This window comes from Lycorma delicatula, chromosome 2 (assembly GCF_047948215.1).
Source record: "Lycorma delicatula isolate Av1 chromosome 2, ASM4794821v1, whole genome shotgun sequence".
NCBI lineage: Eukaryota > Metazoa > Arthropoda > Insecta > Hemiptera > Fulgoridae > Lycorma > Lycorma delicatula.
The window spans coordinates 118,161,380-118,183,606 of record NC_134456.1 but is presented as its reverse complement, the minus strand read 5'-3'; the positions used below and the strand labels follow the sequence as shown (position 1 = coordinate 118,183,606).

At 34.0% G+C, this 22,227-nt stretch overlaps 1 long non-coding RNA gene across 2 annotated transcripts; it reads right to left on the bottom strand.

Annotated features, from left to right (window-relative positions):
• Positions 1 to 5,847: 5,847 nt before the first annotated feature.
• On the bottom strand, positions 5,848 to 20,618 carry LOC142319178 (uncharacterized). 2 transcript variants are annotated; one of them, XR_012755126.1, is made up of 2 exons: positions 20,340 to 20,618; positions 5,848 to 6,285 (listed from the first exon to the last, which is right to left on the bottom strand). It is a non-coding gene; the product is annotated as an uncharacterized LOC142319178 (long non-coding RNA). The 2 variants fall into 2 exon arrangements; XR_012755127.1 differs by lacking the exon at positions 5,848 to 6,285 and adding an exon at positions 14,085 to 14,531.
• Between the last annotated feature and the right edge of the window lie 1,609 nt (positions 20,619 to 22,227).

Sequence of the window (22,227 nt, the reverse complement as noted above, 5' to 3'; positions counted from 1 at the left end):
TTCTGACTAGAGACAAGGTTACTGTGTCGCTTCTTTTGCAGATGACACAGCTGTTCTCGCTGTTGATTCCAGCCCAACAACAGCATTGAATAGGCTACAATTTGAGTTGGATTTAATAAACGGTGGTTAAGTACGTGGAGAATAAGAGTTAACCAGAAAAAATTGAATCATGTGACGATCATAATGAGGAGAAGTAACACCCGTGGGTCCACATTGATGGCACTGTAATTCTGCAAACTAAGAGTGTGTGGTACCTAGGTCTATACCTCAACCATTGACAAACATGGAAAGTTCATATAAGAGAGAAGAGAAAACAACTTGAGATAAATTTCAAGGAAATTTTCGGGTTGTTAGGCAGACGTCCTTGTTTGTTCTTGTCTAATAAGCTGCTGTTATAGTCAACAGCTCTAAAACCTATCTGGAACTATCGGATCCAACTATGGGACACCACAAGTAGAACCAATGATGACATTGGTTCTATATACACTATAGGAACCTAAGTGTTCCTATAGTGTCTTAATATACCTGTTGTTAATTTGAATGTGAGTAATGTTTATTATATATTCGTTTTTAATTTAAAATTTTTTCATATATTTTTCTTTTTTTTCTCATTGGTTCAGCATTTTTTTTATAATTCTATTTTGTTTTTTTTACTTCTGTAATTTTATATGCTTGGCATAAAAAATTTTTATACTAATGTGTAAATTTTTAGAAGTTTCAGTGAGGACTTGTATCATGTGATTTGGAATGTGGACCAACTTACTAAAGGATTAATTTAATGCAACTGATTATCAATAGCCTTTGAAAAAAATGTTAAAAAAATAATATTTTGTACGATTAAATATTAATTATTAATGTGTAATTTCTTTGTCTAAAAACTAAGCAATAGTTTAATTAGAAATTTATTTTGTATTATGAGATTTAATACAGGGCCTGTAATCTATTTCTATTGCTAGTTCATTGTCTTTAACCACTTTATAGATATGTAGACTGGCTACTTAATCTTGATTTAAGTAAGGAATGTCCAAAACAATTTTTCTTACAACCTGTTTAACTGAGATGACAACAGAAACACAAACAGTTTTTATAACAAATTAACCTTCTCCAAGAACAGTTACTCTATCAAAGTAATCAGGTTGCAGGTGGACCAAGTGCATAGATGTTCTGTTGTACGTAATATTTGCGTCATGGCTGAAGTTCAAAGTGTATCAACTTTAGGTACAGCAAAATAAAATATAATTTTAATACAGTATAATTTGTTTCATTATCTTGTGTAGAATCTCTGTATACTTACAGTACAAGGTGTTTTCATGTCAACAGGCTTAAGTCAACACAACACTGAGCCATAAAGAATCTTAAGATAATATCGACATCTTTTATCTTGTTTTTTCTTTAAAATCATGAGTTTCAAACCGTGTTTGAAAATTAAATTAACATAACCATAGCCATTTACCTTATGTCCTTTTTGTAGAGATTCTTTTTAGGATAATTATTCAGATCTCTCTTAAACAATGTTGAATTGTTGTTTAGTATGTTGCTTTTAAGCAAGCATTGTCGATACCACGATTTCTAACGTGGTTTAAAAAATTGTTTATTACTTAGTTGAAAAATTATTTATTTGAAGAGTTGTTTATTATTTAATTGTCGTTTCAGTACTGCTTTTTGAGAAAAATAAAAAAGTCCTTTTACATAAAATCTGTTTTAATGTTCAATACTAGTCTAAATTTATTTTAACATTAAGAGTTCATTATTATCATATTTCTTAATAAAAGATACTATCACTTCCTTAAATGGTATGTGACAAAGAACACAGCTGTTGTTTAAACATATCCTACAAGACTAAGCATGCGCTGTGGTCAGCGTCCTGTTTGTTTTCATCTAGTAGAGAGAACACCATATTCAAAAATATGGCTTCAAAAATACTTGATTGCAGACTATGATGTTCAAACCATTACATTTTATGTTGTTGAAATGTTCATGTATTAATTGTTTTGTGGATACTAAATTTGTTGGCTTTCATTGCTAACCCTCATTTCACTTTTATTTTTACTGATATGACACTAACAAATTATGAGCTGATAAAACATATAACCTAAAATACAAAAATCAACCACTCGAAAATTATTCTTGCTTTTGGATGTCTGTAGGCCAACGGGGAAAAAATAAGTCGCTAAAAAATTAAACTAGCAAAAATACATGCGCCTTTCACATGAAAAAGATAATTTTTGCATCTTATCAATGTAAATATGGAAATTAATGTGCATTTTTCATAATATTGTTGTGTAGCCACTCACCTGTGAGTGTAGACCATATTCCTCTGGTTGGCTAAAATACAGAATCAAACATCTCAGTACTAGAAAATTTACAAGTTCACCCCTGGTTATATGTGAATATATTTTTTTGAAATTTGATAAAATTTTTTTTCCTATAACTACATATTTTAAATAGATCAAATAAGTCATTTCGTTATAATTTGCTTTGCATGCGTTGTATTAAGTTAGTATAATAAGTTTAACTTATTTTTAATAATGAAAATCGATATTTTACTTAGATATGTCTAGTCATGACAATTTGATTGTTTGGTATTATGATTAAATGAATAAGTTGTTTGCTTCAAAAATGAACATCATTACCAGTGTAATATTAGGAAATTACATCTTAATTATAATCTACTTCATTTAATTTTAGTCCTTTGGGAAATCCAATAGATTATGTAACTTAATAAAAACATCCTGTATACTTCAGTTCACTTCCATGTTATGTGTTGGTTTGCTTGGCATTTCTCCGACCACAACCCCATTCGGTCGCCCTAAAGCATAAGACCAAATGTCTGTGCCACAAACAACTATTGAGGCTCAAGACAGTTTAGCGACATTCTTGCTGCTATGCTTCCATTGTGATGCTGTAAAGCCTCCTTCGCAGGCGGGAGATGGGCAACTGTTTGAAATTTAGAACTGGTTTTAGCGGACCTTTCTTTTCCCTGTTTAGCCTCCGGTAACTACCGTTTAGATAATTCTTCAGAGGATGAATGAGGATGATATGTATGAGTGGAAATGAAGTGTATAGTCTTGTACATTCTCAGTTCGACCATTCCTGAGATGTCTGGTTAATTGAAACCCAACCACCAAAGAACACCGGTATCCACGATCTAGCATTCAAATCCATGTAAAAATAACTGGCTTTACTAAGACTTGAACGCTGTAACTCTCTACTTCCAAATCAGCTGATTTGGGAAGACGCATTAACCACTAGACCAACCCGGTAGGTTGGTTTTAGCGTACGGGTCGTGATCCGTGGAGAGGTTATAACTGAGGTCAAGGATACAAAATACCTAGGGGTGACAATAGATAAAAGTCTCAAGTATGGTGGGCATATAGAAAATGTGTGCAAAAAAGTAGGGCTCACCATAAAAGCCATCAGGAGATTATTCGTGGAACACACAGTACCGGGGGCCTCCAAACGGAAACTGATTGCGTCGGCGGCGGTGTCTGCGGCGTTATACGCGGCGCCGGTTTGGGCTGATGCAATCAGGATACAAAGAAACAAGGATAAACTGCGAAGAATGCACAGAACGGCATTGTTGGGAGTGGTGGCAGGGTATCGTACTCTGTCATATGAAGCTACATGTGTGCTTGCGTCGGTCCCGCCGATAGAACATCAGATCAAGAGCAGGAAAGTGAGAGCGGAAGGGTGTAGTAGAGCTGAGACCGAGGTGATGACCCGACAGTGGTGGAAGGAAGTATGGACAGAGACTAACGCTGCGGCCTGGACCAGAAGGTTAATAAGTGATTTGGACGCATGGCTGGATCGCCAACATGGCGAGGTGAACTTTTACATAACACAGATGATGTCGGGTCATGGATGTTTTGGTTACTATTTAAAAAGATTCGGCAAGAGAGACACACCCAACTGCGACTACTGCCAGGAGGTGGACGACGCAGAGCATACGATGTTCGAATGCCGGAGATGGGCACAATACAGACAATTCATAGCAGTCAATAACCTGAACGCGAATAACATAGTAGAGTGGTCGCTAAGGAGGGAGCAGAACTGGAACGTTTTTAACAATTTCGCCGGTACGGTTTTCGCACTAAGGAAAAGGAGGCGCGACGAAGGAATCGTTAGGTTCAATCGTAAATAGGGATAGGTGGACAGCCCCGTCTCTGAGAGCCTGTATGCCCTGGCGTGCAGGTTTCGGTGAGGGGACGGGGACTCCGGGGAGATTTCGCTGGGATAAAATTAAAAGACCTAGACCCGGCCGGTGTGGCTGGTTTTGGAGGTGCGCGCGCTCCTTGTGCTGGTCGCACCGTTTTGAGGCAAATGGCATAAAGACCGAGACCCGGTTTCTGTCGGCGGGGGTGGGGAACAGCATAGCCGAGCTTTGCCCTCGTCGGCGGGAATTAGAGGCAGGCAAGAAAAGATCTAGTACCGGGGTTGTTGACCTGCCGTGCCGAGTGTAAAACCGGTGGGCGGGAAGACCGCCTTAGAGTCAAAAGACACGTCTCTGGGCCGAGTATACTTAATTGGATGTCCGGCCCAGGGATGTAGGGAAAAAAAACAAAAACGAAAAAAAAAACTATTTCAAACAGCACGCTCAGGTCAGAGGACCACCAGTTTTTCCCAGGTCTCCGTCTGCGGCTAATAGACGACTCCTCGGAAGCGGAGGTCAAGAAGGCTCCAGGCACTCGTAGATCAGTGGACTGGCTACTACACAAGAGTCCGTCCATTAGCTGAGGCCGCCATAGGACCCTATCGCAACCAGTCTTGATGGCCAGTTATTTAGTTATTTTTATTATTTATTATTTAGTTATTTTTTTAGTTATTTACCTAATAAAATGTAGATGTACCTAATAAAATTCACTGATGTAAATTGAATATAACGTGCAAATGGCAGTTACATAGTGTATAGAAAGTTAATCCTAGTAAAAAACATAAGTTGTATACTACACTAGGAATATATTAAATTTTTTTAATAACCACGCGATTTACATCTTTTAAGTTGTAACTCATCAGGTTATGTGCAGTATAGATGGGTGTATGAAGAACAAAAAAAAAATTATTGATAACTATATTAATGTTTTTTCCATTTTATTTTATTATTGACAAAAACTAAAGCTAAGTTGATCTGCTACGATTACACGAGACCAATATAACCACCTACAAACATGAGTATCTTGGTGGCCTCGGTGGCGCTAGTCGTAGCGTCCCGGCCTTTAAACCGGAGGTCCCGGGTTTGAATCCCGGTTAAGAATGGAATTTTCACACACGCTACAAATCATTCATCTAATCCTCTGAAACAATACCTAGCGGTGGTCCCGGGGTTAAACAAAAAAAAAAAGAAAAGATGTATGTATGAGATGTTCAAAACTCAAGTTGGCCACTCAAAATCCACCTATCGAAAAATTGCTCAAATGAAAGATAACTGATTTTCCAAAAAGTTATTCATATTGGATTTAAGATTACAACAACCTAATTAGTCCAGACAAGAATCATTACTAGTTTACCATTTATTCGTTAAATTGTTGATAAAAATTGTATGTATATACGAAAGTTATATTTAATAACAAAATTTTTTTTTAACTGCAATAACAATGCATATTGTAGGAAATTGTCTAGCAGGAAAATCAGAAATTTGATCCTGAACCTGGAAATCATTGCAATAAATTAAAAAGACGTGAAAAGGAATTACATAAAATAAATAGATTAAAAATTATATTTATAATAAATGTATTTAATAAAATTTAAAAAAAATAAAAAAATGCGTAAATAAAAGAGAAATTCAGGATGTCCAACAATGAATAACCACAGCAAAAATAGTGGCTTACACAATAAATAAGAGAGACGATAATTATTTAAATTATTTTATTATTACACATAGAATAAGTAAAAATTTACACATAAATTTGACAAATAAATCATAAGAGAAAATAAACCTAAAGACATTGTTTTATGACCTAATTAGAAATTTTAGCAACCTTTTCTGTTATTTTTCTTTTGACACCAATTATTTTTCGGCAAACGCCGTTTATGTCCGGTATTTGGCCCTTAGGACAAGCCACCACCGGCTCATCAGAAGTTTCCAGTTCGACGCCGATAAAAACTGAAAGTGGTGTCGTGGAAATGTTTGATGCTTTATCGTCTATATTGAAATTTATTGAAGGTATCTCCTCTTCTTCATCATCATCATCATCATCATCAGCCATGTTTTTTTTACCTTCTTCAGCAAAGACTTGGATCAGAACGGCCGAAAACATAAAGAAAACCAGAATGGACTGACGCATTTTCCTGTAGGCCAGTAGTAAATATTATACCGTTTGCTAAATGATATAAGTAGAGTTATAATATTTAAATAAATTTTAGAATTACTTTTTTTAAATATATGCAGCTTATAGATAGTAACTGTGAACACAGCCTACTAAACGCACAGATGAACTGTATAAGCTTCATTACCTACGTTTTGCTCCCCCTTTGATAATTTTTTTTCTAACTAATCCCCTTACTCATCAGTTCTTTTTGTATTAATTTATGACAAAATAAGCTCTCACCCGCTGATCATTAAAATCATTCTTTTTTTATTTAAAAACCATTTTTTGGCTAATTTGACACTAAGAATTGTATTAGTAATAGCAATCTGTAAAGTACCAAGTCCACTACTCCCAATCCGCATGCATTTTTAGTTACCACAGTACAACTCTTCCATACGTACATTATCAGTTGGATCAGACAAAGTTTGCTTCGGATTTCGAGCGAGCAACGTTTACTTCGTAGATGAAATTGTTTATTGTTCAATTGAAAACATTAGTAATTTTCTTCTTACGATTCATTATTAGTGATGGTGGGTTAAATGATTTAGTTACGTTCTGCTATTTTAATTTTCCCAGCTGTATAGTAACACAGCATACAAGCGTACAAACATGGCGAATAGGAGGAATAAGTCAGGGAAAATAAAACAATTCGAATAATTTTCTCAATTGTACAATTGTGTTTTTTTCAGTTATTATTTAAATTATATTATTGTAAAATATAATATAATATATACTATTAAAGTAAAATATTATTTAAAGTAAAATATATTATTTTACTTTAATTGGTTTACTTTATTTAATTTTACTTTAAATTTGCCATTTATAGGGGTGCAGTATTTATAGGGGCCAATTACGAAATATGAATTAGTTAGCATCTTACGATTTGAGGGTTCGTGTTTTAAAATTTATAAGCTACAAAATTCCATTTCCATATCCCACGCACAAGCTTCATGCTTACAGGGCGATATCATCAAGCCAAAATAGAAATTTCAGTCATCTCAGTTATTTTCCATGCGAATGCATGCAATTTATATAACGTATTTTATTTCACTAAATTCTCTAACGTATGAAATTTTTTTTTTTTTTTAGAAATAATAAAACATATTATTTTTTTATAAAAACGAAGCGAATATTTCTGTAAATTCTAATAAGATTTTAGAAAATAGAAATCTAATACAGCACATTAGAGACAATATGCTACATGTTAAAATCTAATATTTTTAAAATTATAATTTTTAATTTTGAGTAATTTTTTTATTAAAAACAAATATAATAATAATGACTTATTCATTAAAACTTTGTTCAGTTTTTCATTTTTCTGATAATATTAAACATTAATTATTTGCCCTGAGGTAAATATTCCCCACGTCCGGAACACAACATCTACGTTCCACGTCCAGGGCGGGAACAGCTGTACTCAAGTACATTACATATAGCTGGCTAACGGGGTTCCGAGTGTTGTTTCTCGGATATGCTTTTTTCGGCCGATTTTCATCTATAGGCCGAATTACAGGACTGGACTTTGCGGCCACCTGCAGATACGAAATTCTTAACGATTATGGAAATGGATTAATACCGCCTTTAGAGCTGGCGATGTGGCGGCCACGGTCAAAGTTATTTGCAGGTGTAACGGAGACCTTTCGTCGTCCACATGCCCCCCGCGATGGCAAGCATGTAGTTAAGGTACCCATGTTCGGAGCATAGGAGCCCTGAAAGCTTCGGTGTGTAAGGGCCTGGAGTCAGTGCAGAGACTGCGCATCCACTCTCTGCCAGGACATATGCCGGTTCCACCGGAGTACCGGAACGGACCTCCAGGGTTGATAGCCCTGGAGTGGGGGTGTACCCTGGCGGCTAGCCTTACTACAGCAAGGATCAACTGTTCATGCAAACTGAACAACCAAACGTGGCAGAGAGTTCACGGAAACACCCTCGTCTAGAACCAGCCGTTTCGCCTGAGGCAAAACGGAGAAAGAGCGCGGAATCTCGTAAAATTGAAGTTGAGGCTAGGAAAAGCTTGCAAAAAGCTTTCTTCAAAAGCAACGTTCCAAAGCCAAAATACTTAGTTGTTACAAAAGAAGACGGTAATTTCTCGAAGGTGAGTCCATTCCTCATCGCTCGAGAAGTAACAAAATGTGCTGGAGGCCCTGTTAAGGAAGTTAGGAAAATTTTCACAGGACTTCATGTAGAGACTGTAAATGATATACAGTCACAGAAGATCCTAGGTCTTAAAAAAATTGGAAAACTAGCTGTACGTGTTGATCCCCACGGCACGCTCAACACCTCAAGGGGTGTTGTGGTCTGTCGGCATCTTCTTAACTGTACGGAGCAGGAAATTGTAGAAGAATTAGCGCCGCAAGGAGTATTAGAATGTCGGAGGTTGAACATGGAATGTTCAAGAAATGTTCAAGAATGTTGAAGAAGGAATGGCGAAGTCCTACCTTCAGCATCCCATGTTCTTACATTTAACCGGCTTACTTTGCCGGAGAAAATAAGAGAAAATAAGAGCGGAGAAAAAATACATCGGTTGGATGTGCGGGCATTTGTCCCGCAACCAATGCGATGCTTTAAATGCCAACGCTTTGGACACACCGCTGTTAGGTGTGAGAGGCCGCAAATATGCGTGTGCGGTGATGAAGTTCATGAAGGAGAGCCGTGTAAGGAGCCTCCTACCTGTATAAACTGCAGAGGACAGCATTCCTGTAGATCCAGGAACTGTCCTGTTTACAAAGACGAAGTAGCTGTGCAGGAAGTAAAACCCTGCAAAAAGTCAGCTACTTTGAAGCAAAAAAGATCGTAAACGCCCGCAGACCTAGAGCAACAACAACCTATGCTCAGGCTGCGGCTGCTGTTCCTGCTCCTGCTCCAGTTGCTGTTGATGAGAGTGCAATCATCAACAAACTCGCACCTACCTTGGTTGGCTTAATTGAGAGGATAATTGAAAACAAAATGAAGCCTCTCAGCACTAAAGAACCTGTTATGCCAAGAATCATTGTACAGCCTCCTGAAGACATATCTCTAAAACAGAAAGTCGCTCCAGTACAGAAGAAAACGGACACTAAACCTGAAATCCAAGTCCGTCTTAGTGAGATTTTAGTTGAAGATAAGAAAGTGACAGCTACAGAGTCTGTTATGGAGGCTCCCAAGCCTCCTGTAACTGAAGTGGCCTCTAAGCCTCAGAGGCCACAAAAAATTTCACAGGGAGGACGAGTACACAGGCGGTGACCGGTGCGACCCCCGTGTCGGGGAGCGGCCATGTTGCCGCATCTCAATCGGCGCCTGAAACCGGCGCCGATCCATGCCCGTCGCCGTCGGCGGCTTCGGTGGTCTCCGATTCGGAGGCCGGAAGCTACGCCGGCGACGACGTTCTCCGCGAACTTGATGCCGTTCGCATAATGGAGAAGAAGAGAAAAAAAGGATGGCCGAAAGGCAATAATTGGCCCAGAAAGGAAATAAATGGCCCAGACAATAATTTAATTAAAAATTAGCGAGTCGATTGTACAATAGAACATCAATGGATGTTTTTCAAACATCCATGAAATCCAACGCTTGGTACATGATGTAGACCCGATTTGTATATGTCTGCAAGAGACGTATTTCCGCCGAAATGAAAATTTTAAATTAAAAGGATTCGATATATTTCGGCGAGATCAACCGCTAAATGTAAGAGTTAGAGGTATTAACATCGACTAGAGCTACCACCGAAGCGGTTGTTCTAAACACTAACCTACAAGCGGTCGCTGTTAGAATGAAGCGTCCGCTTCAGGTCACTGTCTGCAGCATATACTTGCTGAATTTTGATTGGAATAAGGATGACATAGCAAGACTAATTTCCGAGCTTCCCCCACCTGTTTTACTGGTGGGTGACTTTAACGCTCATAATTCTCTTTGGGGATCGGATCGAGTAGATCCCCGTGGAAGAGAACTGGAAGGGTTCCTGATGAATTCAGAACTTATTATTTTAAACGACGGATCAGGAACCTTTTTCAATGCCAGAGACGGATCGAAGTCCTGTATAGATCTTGCACTTATAAGCGGTTCGATAGCACCGAGGTACAGCTTCCATGTCATAGACGATCTGCATGGAAGCGATCATTTCCCGGTGCAAATTGTAACTGATGTTCCATTTTACGAAGAAACCCGTTCCATGGTGGAACGATGAAATAAGTGAAGCTATAAAAAGAAAGAAAAGGGTGTATAACGCCTTTAAGAAGCGTCCTAGTATAGAAAATCTTGTAACCTTTAAGAAATACAGGGCGTATGCAAAACGTCTTATGATAGACTCGAAAAAACGATCCTGGCAGCAATACGTGTCATCCATCGACAAAACTACTACTGCATCAGATGTTTGGAGGAAAGTGAAGGCGATTTGTGGGCGTAATAATTTTGCTCCCATAACTAGCCTTCAAGATGAAGATGAAATAAAAGACACTCCATATGAAATTGCAGATCTGTTATCCAATCACTTCGAAAAGGCCAGCAGAACGGCCAACTACGAGGAAGGTTTTCGAACCAAAAAAGAAGAACTCGAAGGTCTACTAAATTTTAGAACTGAGTATAATTACTCATATAATGTACCATTTAAAATGGAAGAATTCGCGAAAGCGTTGGAAAAAGCAGGCAACACAGCTGCTGGTCCGGATGAAATCCATTATAATATGATCAGGCAGCTGAATACCACTGCAAAACGCAGATTATTAGAACTTTATAATAAAATATGGCGGGATGGAACGTACCCGCAGCAGTGGAAAAAAGCTCATGTTGTTCCAGTACCAAAGAAAAATAAAAATTTAACAGACCCCAATAGCTATCGTCCTATTTCTTTGACGTGTGCTATGGGAAAAATACTGCAAAAAATGATTAATAATCGACTCGTCTGGGTTTTGGAAAAAGAAAACCTGATATCACCGTATCAAGCAGGTTTTCGGCAATACCATTCTACCACTGATCAAATGATCAGCTTAGAGGACATTATATATAACTTTATATATAGCTTTATTATAGCATTATATGTAGCTTTATTAAAAGGAAGCATTGTGTCGGAGTCTTCTTTGATCTTCAGAAGGCTTTCGATATGACCTGGCGTCATGGTATAATGCTCCAGATACATGAATGGAGCATTCGGGGCAATCTGCCTATACTGCTCAGCAACTATATGAATGACCGTACCTTCCATGTACGCGTCAACAATGAATATTCATGTGAAAGAATCTTGGAAAATGGCATACCGCAGGGTTCGCCGTTGAGCGGTACCTTGTTTACCATTGCCATTAATAAATTGATATTAGCCATTCCAGTAGAAATCAGCAAAAGCGTCTATGTTGATGATCTGGCAATTGTGTATGCCAGCAACAAGACTGCTATGGTGAGGTACAAATTGCAACGAGTGATCAATGCTCTAAATGAAGTTGCAAGGAATAACGGATTCCAATTCTCACCAGAAAAAACGTGCTGTGTACACTTTTGTAGGAAGAGAATTCCTCATCAAAGTCCTGCGTTGACAATTGATGATAATCCAATACAATATAAAGAGAGCGTAAGATATTTAGGACTAGTATTGGATAAATCCCTTACATGGGGATTACATATACAGGACTTGAGTGATAGATGCAAAAGAGCCCTAAACATTATAAAATGTTTATCGAACTTAAATTGGGGCTCAGACAAAGAGACATTATTGAGATTGTATAAAGCATTGGTTCAATCTAAACTAGACTACGGATGTATCGTATATTCATCCGCTAGAAAGTCGCACTTAAGAAAGTTAGACGTAGTTCATAACAGCGGAATAAGATATGCAACAGGCGCTTTCCGCACAACTCCGGCGGTTAGTCTGATGTCTGAAGCTGGAATAATGCCACTACATTATAGAAGAGAGGTCCTTTTGTTAAGATATGCAGCAAATGTATGGGCTTTCCCTGCTCATATAAATAATAAATTGTTTACGAATCATCCCATGGCTGCATTATACGAACGTCGTGCTACCTATTCCAGACCAGCCGGAATTAGGTACCATGAATTAAGAAATAAATATGAAATTGCCATTCCAGATACATTGGCAATTTCTACTAGAGAAATACCGCCATGGCTCTTGCCAGCGGTAAATACAAGTTTGGATCTCTCTCAAGGAGAAATAAAAAAAAAACCAACAGTGATCATCCAGCAGGAATTTTTGGCAACCGTCAGTAGCTACGAAAAACATATTAGAATTTATACTGACGGTTCTAAAACCGAACATGGTGTTGGATGCTCAATATATGTAAATGAAGAAGCCCCCTTTTGGAAACTGCCAGATGTGGCCAGTGTCTACATGGCAGAACTCACTGCAATTCAGCAGGCTCTTCGCTACACTGAACACTATTGCGAAGAGAGAGTGCTAATATGTTCCGATTCATTAAGTGCACTTGTCGCAATTCGGAACAAGAACATTAAGGATGTCCTAATTGCAAACATCGTGTCCATTTTATACGTACTAAAACAACGAGGACAGCGATGCGTATTTGTATGGACTCCGGGGCATGCTGGTATTACTGGTAATGAAATCGCAGACGAAGCTGCCAGAAAGGCAAGAGTCTCCGATGATTTGGATGCATTTCCTGTAAGAGTGGGAGATGTTAAAAACCGTCTAACAAACATAGTAAGAAACAAGTGGAACGCTGAATGGAGGAGTTTAAATACAAAATTAAACTCAGTAAAAACTTCTCCTTATAAATGGAAAAGCGACTTTAAGTTGACTCGCCGTGAACAAGTAGCGGTGACCAGACTTAGAATCGTTCACACGCGATTAACAAATTTATATTTGTTAACCGGCGAAGGGAGACCAATGTGCGGTGTTTGTAATAAAACACTGACAATCAAGCATCTAATAGAAGAGTGTACCATATATGAGGACCTCAGAAAGAGGTTCCGTCTTATAAATAATATTAGTGCTGATCTGGATAATGGAAATGAAGAAAATATAGTTGCATTTTTACACGCCAGTGGACTTCTTAAAAATCTATAAAATGGAAGTTTAAAGCTGTGATAAAAGATACTCTAAGCGGTAGTTTTATATATATATATATATAAGGGAGTCTCGAAGCGTGGCACGTATAGTGACGGGAGGTAGCCCTCTTGCCTAGGCCATTTTGGCTCACCTGCATTCAAGAGCAGTGAGTCGGGGTGTGTCCGATGATGGCATGGGGGACCCTCAAGGATGGATTGAGGGCGCGAGGCTATGGATGTATGCCGTGCATGCCCATAGCCTGTTTATAAGAAGGATTTAACTTCCACGGCACCCTGGCGCGACTGATATACTGCTCAACGGCGGTTCTGGTCGTCCCGAGGGCGCTTAAACAAATTATAAATGTTACTCGTAGAAGAAAGAAAGATTTGATATGGTATTGATAAGCTGAAATTTTAATTTTTATGGTCTTTTTAGAACCTATCTCAAATTTTAATATTGGGTCCCTTCACACCCTGTAAGTGTTTGTGATTGTCCTTGTCTTTTATGTCTTAATGTTTATTGTGAAGTTTGTGTTTTTAAATAAAATGTAAGGGCCCTTTATACCCTTACATATGACGATCCTGATGGAGATAATAATTTCTTTTAATGAATGTGACGAGGGCTGATGACCTTAGCAGTCGATGCCCGTAAAAATTCAGTTAAAAAAAAGAAAAAAAATTAATTATTTAATATTTAAGAATCTCATGGTTATTTGGTAGGTGAACTCGACTCGCAGGAAATGCAAAACGCACGAAAGAAAATATCTCGAACTAATCATGATGAAAAATGATAATGAATACGAAAATGAATGTAACATTTATTGCTGAAACATTTAATAAGACTATAACATCATTTTGTTATAAATGCTACATTTTGTTTTATAGAAATAATAATTCCAATAGTTAAATAAAAGTAAATTATAATATTCAGACATTTTTCTTTTTTTTATTATTTGTTTTAAATAAAAATTCTTTTAAACCCTTTTATTGTACAAGTTATCCTATTTTTTTTCGGCAATTTCCATTATAATCCTCCAAATAACCAGGAGAGCATTTTTCCCTTTCTTCAGCTATAAATATTGAAAGAGGTGTTGTAGTGATATTAGTGTCATTTGGCGGCGAAAAATTAATGTTCGGTAGTGACAAACTTTCATCATACTCATCATCTTCGTCTACGGCCAAAACGTGTACCATAATTATTGCAGAGACCAAAATGAATGTAAAACTGGTTTTACGCATCTTTTCCTGCAGAAAAGCAGTACAATATTATACTTATTAAAAAAAAAGATAATATTTTTAAATTAAAATTTATGATATAAGTTCTTGATAAAAATAGAAGTGAAGAAAATTATTTTATCAGTGTTGTTCTGTAAGATAGCACTGCAAAATTGCTACCAAAATAAAATATGCCAAAGCGCTGCAAAATGCCAAACACTGGCATTTTTCAAAAACCTTTTTACTAAAAATTATCAGTGATAAAATTTTTAAATATTCATAGCAATTACTTAAATTTTGTTATCCTCTTTACTACTTTAAAATATCAGTTGAGCAAAATTCTATACAACTTCTATTATTATTATTATTATTAATAATACTTGATTATTAGTATTTATAATAATAATATTAATTGTGTATCTTGACTTCGAAAGGGTATGTGACAAGATGCCTCATTATCTACTTTTAAGAAAGTTGAAGAGTTATGGCTTTCCTCTGCTCTGGTTAGATGGATTGGAACGTATCTGTGTTAGCGTTCCTTTAATGTTGGCGGGGTTTATTCTGACCTCTATAGAATTACGTCAGGGGTGCCTCAAAGCTCTAATCTTGGCCCGTTATTCTTTTTGATCTTCTTCAACAGCATCTGCAGAGGTTTACGATGTCATTTTCAATTGTATGCAGATGTTTAAAATTTACTTCAAGATCACATCACTTGAAGATCATTTGTTTCTACACAGATGCATCGATAGAATCTTTGGCTAGGCTGATAATAATCATATGCCGTTGAATGTTAGGAAGACTGCGATCATTACTTTCACTCAGAAAACAAACTCCTCATGGTTCAGCTACAAGTTGAAGTCAAGTGTAATAAAACGTGAAAAAGCCATTTCTGACCTTGGAGTTTTGCTTTATGCGAAGTTGCTCCTCAGTGCTCCTCAATGTTAATTTGATTTAATCCAGAATTTCCAGAATTATTCTTATTCCAGAATTTCTGTTTAATTTTATCTACATAAATGTTAACTACAGAGTGATTGAAAAATAGACCCTTTCAAGAACATATACATGCATGCCCGATCTTTCATAAATTGGAAAAAATTCTTATTTTTTAGTTCAATATTTAATTATTCAAATTATTGAAATCATTACTAATCATTTAGTTCATTACTCCTCTGATATTGTTGAACATTTTTCTCCCTACGTCGTAGTTGATCATCATTTTCATTTATTTGTTTTTTGTTTCCATTTATTTAATCACTCTTTGGTTTGATATAATTCTTCTGATCTTATATTGAGAACACGTTCTGTAGTTTTCAAATTTTCTAACTCTTAATATTCATCATTCTCTCTTAATTTTTTATTCTTCCCTTGTTTTAACATTTTCTTCCCCTGCATATTCATCTTCCTTTTTTCAGATAAATTTCTTCATGTTATCTTTCTATTTCCTGTATGAATGTTTTTTTTTAATTTTTGATTACTCACCAAACAATCCAATATTAATAACTGAATATTTTACATTGTACGGTCGAAATTAACATTTGTAACTAATATAGAGGAGTTCACTAAATGGAATAGTTAATTATAATTAACTTTTATTTATATGACACACAAGAAATCTGAATCTTTTGTTAATCAGCAACTCACAAAGATATGAATAATACTAATGATACAAGTAATAAAGGGACTTTTACTCTATCTTTTTTTTTTTTTGTAAGATTGTTGAATTTATAATTATATAAATATTTTATGTTCATAAAATCTAATATTTCAGCAATTGTGTAACTTTACACTTTATTAAAGAATTAGAGAATCATATCTCACTTTCAAATGAAATAAGTTTAAATGAAGTGCAGGAAAAACTGTGTTTATGTAATTAAACAGGCGTACAAGGAAGTCAAAATACAAACAAAATACACATTCTAAATGATTAATTAAAGTTTGGTTTAAATGATTATTTTAATTGTGGAAAATAGTATATATTCTTATTTATCTTCTGCATAAATGCAAATAAGGTGCAATTTGCTAAAAAATACACATAGACACCAGCAACATCATTCATGGGATATTATATAAGGAATGTAAATAAACTGAGAAAATGCCAGAAAGACTATAAGAATATCTTACACAAGTGAGCATCAACCTGTAAATAAGTTAACAGTAGTTACAGAAAATTGACAAACCACGAAAAACAAAACTTTTTGATATGATGTAAGCACCAATATTTTTTTTTCCTGACTGAAAATAATGGAAAACTGCAGCTATATTTTACAAGTATGTAATCATCGTTATTCTTTTTATTAAATCAATTTTTTTGTTGTTCACCAATTTAAAAAAGGTCAGATGCAATATTTTGGAGATAAAATATTCCTCCGAATAGATCCAGGTGGATACTCATCAAGAGTAGCTAAACACAAAATATAAGAACATATTAACGATTGGAGAATATTCTTCAATCGTTAGAATGTTCTTATATTTCCTTACCCAGTTGGTAAGGAAATTTAAAACTAGAAATGACTTAGTTAAAAATAAATATAGTGAGATTATAGTAGATTAGTGAGAAGTAGAAATATGAACAAGATTTTTGCTGCCTTAGCAACTGCCTTCCAATTATTTTTAGAAGGTATACTTAAGGAAAACATAATCACCTATATGTAATTTCTAGATCCTGCAGCAGAATCTTATGTAGAATGGAATAAAAGGTTTCAAATTTTACTAAAATCATAACCAAATACAGGGAAAGATTTATTTTCAATTTGCATAAGAATTTTTTGTTGTTATGGTGGAATATAAGAATTTCAAGAGCTGATTCTGATCTTATCACTTTCAACAAGTGTATAACAGTGTAAAAAATTGAGAAAAAATTCAAAAATGTGTTCAAAGAAGTATTGAATAACATGGATTTATGATTGAATAGAATACAATTTTAAAATAAATAAAACTAAAACAAAGATAATGATGAGACAGAAATACATTAATATAGAGGAACATAACATACCAGAAGTTATAGAATTTTATATTTAGGTAGTAACATTGCAAAGGATGAAAGAAGGCATTCAAAAGAATTAAAATCAACAAGCAAGAAAATCAAACAAAGAAAGAAGAAGCAAGAAGAGTTTGAATGTAAAAATGTATTGAAATATCCAAATATACATCTAAGAATTCACAGGAAATTCTGGAAAATATTTATACAGATTGCATCATAATTCTGAAATATGGTCAGTGAGAAAAAGACGAACATGTAAAGAGGATCTTGAAAACTAAGTGGGTGTTATTAAGAAATATTCATGACAAACATGTTTGCAAGATTCTGTCACAAAGTTCTTTCCAACCTGTCTCCACCAGATTTCCAAATTCCCACTCTTTCCAAATTCTTTCCAAATTTCCACTCCTATCTGTATTAAGAGGTAAAATATTGGTGGGCTATGTGATCATGTAAAGAAATAAAATTATAAATATTTAAAAATATAAATATAAATATTTGAATTATAAATTATTTATTCAGTAATAGAGGTATTTTTAGAAAGTAAAATATGTGTAGAAAAACAAATATTGGACTATATAAGTTTAAAAAAAAAACTGAGGATTTAAAAATCTTGTGGTTAAATGATTAGCACAAAACAAAAAGATATAGAATACAGAGCATCAAACCAGTTTGCAGAATAATGACAAAAAATTGACAATATCCTTTCAAATTAACCACAAAAACTTAACACTCCAGTTATGGAGTATGTAAAAGCCATTCATGTGAAAAAATATTTTTTTCTTGGTTAAAAATTACTTTTTAAAAACCATAAAAATGCAATTTTTACCTTTTATACAAGATGGTCATAACCACCACTTTGAAAAATGGTAGAAGCTCAATCACTCAAAAAGGTTTTTGATATTGTTTCCCATATAAGATTTAATACGTTAAATTTTTATGCATATTATGCTGTATTTAGCACTTGAAAGCAGTTTTAAAATAATTAATAAAATAATTTTTGTCAGTTTAAACAGGTTTACATTTAAGGTTGTTATTTTATAAATTTTATTTGGAAAAACTTCCAAAAAACAATTGAAATTGTATCAAGTAATTTCAACAAAACTATATGTACAACCAGTCGCCTAAATCTATTCAGCTATACACATTTCATGTATGTACAACCACTCATACGTAAAGATTTGTGTAAAGACTCAAGGGAAGTTATGTATATTAGATATAATAACCAAATAACATCAATCAATAGCAAGCTTCATATGCTAAGCTTAAAATAAGAATTGAAGTGTTTTCAGTGAAAACTGAAGAGAAATTACAGAAATTCAAATTACTGGATTTTTTTACCTAAATATTATTAGCACAATGCCATCATTGGTGGTTCAAGGTTATACGAGGAATATATATTTTTTTTAATAGCAATCATGTCTAACAATTAAAACTAAACTGCCTTACTGGTACATTTCTTTACAGTGAAAAATATTTCAGAGGATATCTTTCACTTTCAACATGTTATAAAATATTCATTGAATCTTTAACAAATTTTTCATTGATTTTAGATACTTATGATGATGAAACACCCTAAAAAAATAGCCAGATATACAAGTAATATAAATTTTAAAGATGTAATATTCTATAATAATATTGAAAGTAAATGATTATTTAACAATGCACAAAGTGAAGAGGTTATAATATGATACAATATGGACCAATTTAGTTTTAATTCATTAAATGGTAGTGTTGACAATTTGGGCTACTAGAAGCAAAAAAATAAAAGTGCAAATAAAGACAGAAAAATTTAAGGAATATATACAGAATAAGATGTGTTAAATTTCCTTAGAATAGAATTAATTTTAAAAATGAATTAAAATTTATAAGCAGCCAAAATTAAAAAAGAAGATAATAAAAAAATTAATACGTATACTCGAGCATGTGGGTAATGTATCAGGAATGAATACTCAATATTAGCAATCTCAATAGAAAAAAGTCTGTCTTAACATGTTACTTCCCTCATAACTGATCATTAATCAGAAAAGCAAGAGATCATATGTATTACTATTAAAAAAATTTACTTATAATAGATTAAATGTATGAATTAGATATGTAGAATTTAATTATTAACATAAAAACAAAACAATAACGATTTATGGTATTAATGAAGATGTGTATTTCATACATTTGTATACTAAAGCAGTAAATTAATCTATGAAATTAACAAAACCAACCATTTTCCACAAAAAAAAACATAAAATTTCACAAATCACAACAGAGACTGCATCATTATTAATAAATTTTATTAATTTCAGAATCGGCTGTTGAAGTTTAGTCAGTTTTTTCGCAGGAAATATGTTTAGAATTTTCACTACAATTCATGCATATATTTGTTATGTATATTTTACAGTAAGCCCAAATCGTTTTCTATGCAATCTTCAAGAAATTTGCAAAGTTAATTCCAAAATACACTACTTAAGCAAAAATAGTTATTATCATTTTTAAAATATGAGGTTCTAAGATCATTTTATTAATTGTAGAAAAATGTTTGTAAATCAGGCCATATTAGCAACAAGTTTATTTGCATGAGACATCATCCTAAGCAGATAAATTATTGAAAATTAATATAAGTTACCAGTTAATTAGTTTAAAACAACAAAATTGCTCTGTCATTGCCCAATTAATGTTTTATACAACTCCTTAATAACATTCTCCAAATAATAATGTAATATTAATTCATCAGTGGATTTTTATAATTTATAAAATATCATAATACAAAATTTTTAAAAATAAGACAAAAATATTACATTAAATAAATGTTAAATGTTAAATAAATTTTATAAATAAATGTTCATTGACAAATAATAGTGACTTACCTTTTTATAAACTGCTTACTTGAAACTGAAATGTTGCTTGCTGTTCAGTCAATAACAGAATACACGAAGGCTACTAAATATAGCTTTACAACAGTGTATCACTCAGGTGAGAGTAAAACAGTATTTTCCTTCTCCCTCCATCAAGCTGCTTTAACCAGAAACCAGTATAACCAGCAAATTGTCTTCTTATATTCGTTTTATAACATTGCTAATAATAATTAAATTAACTTTTCACAATTACGTACCGAATTTTGAATCATTAAAATGTAAAAAAATATGAATTTATATAAATAACTGTATACTCCAACATCTATTTCAAACAGGAAAAAAATGTTTAAATGAATGTTAGTAAACTAATTTAACCTATAGTCAATATATTTGTAAAATGTTTTTGATACAGTATTCACAAGTACAATGTATTATTTGTAATATAATTTCCAAAAAATTATACTTAAATTTAGGAAATCAACTAAATAAATAAATAAAACTTCTCGTTGTGAATAATCTCTTTACGAATAATTTTTTGTGAAACGATATATTTTATACATATTCTGTGTATTTTGGACTCTACATACCGACACTCTTTTCAGTAGGCGTAGACACAATAATTTTAGCAATTTTGTAAAACTACTCCCTTGTTCGAACAAACACAACGATCTGCTTCGGTAAACTAAAAGAGACTAAATCATAATCGGCGAGCAATAGAATTTGGTTTAATTTCCTTGAAATAATGCGAAAGATTTTACTACAAATTGATTACATTTATTGTATAAAAAAAATACTAACCTGTTGTCTCGTGAGATGTGCCGGCGTTACTCAAGTGTTTATTTCTCGTAGGCCGTGAGTAGCCGCGCTAGCTTCTCAGATTAATTTTACAATGTAAACAATAATATTTCTGGCTTGTTGTGAACGCTTTGTTTTGTTTGCTTTCTGTAATGAATGTCAGATAATGTTATTGCAGACTGTGACCATTCTATACCACTTCATTTTTCTGTTTCATTACCACCAGTCTGTCCACATGGTCATGGTTAGTTCTATGTTGCGTTCTGTAGTTCGATTACCGTTCTAACAGTTTACGTAAGTTTAAAATTAATTATTGTTTTATTAATAGGTTTTTATCGTATACTATGTATGCTACGTTATAATTATTAAGTTTAGTTACGTATGAAAATAAGACACTATTACATCAACACATTGCATTATATATTTATAGTTGTATTTCATTTTCATTTTCGAATTAGGTAAGATTTTTTCTTACCGGGTATTGACTATTTTATCGTTTTTTCAATTTTATTTTATCTATTTTATCTGCAATTTCAATCTGTGTGTACCTCACAGTGAAATTATTCCAGTTCCTGAGCCACCTGTGAATATATATTTCGAAAGCAGCGATGAAGAATCATGCAGTAGTGAAAAAGAGAACAATGATTTTGATTTTGAATTATCTTGCAATAAGCCACATATTATATCACAAGGTGAATTAAATAACTTGGTTACGTAGTAAACATAACTGGAACATATGTGGTGATTTGAAAGTTATAGCTATTTTGTTAGGCATCCAGTTAGGCTGTACTAAGTACATGTTCTTTGCGAATGGGACAGCCGAACTAGAGATAAACATTATGTTACCAAAGAGTAGAAGAAACGAAACAACTTAATTCCAAATGGGAAAATGTTATTCATGAGCCCTTAGGTGAACCCAAAAAAAAAACATTTTTACCCCTTCTCCATATCAAACTAGGACTAATGAAAAATTTTGTAAAAGCAATGAAGAAGGACAGTCCCGGATTTTTGTACGTGAGGTTGACATTTCCGAATGTAAGTGAAGGAAAAATTAAAGGAATGTTGTTCCTCAAATAAGAGAATTGGTCAAAGATGTTGTATTTAA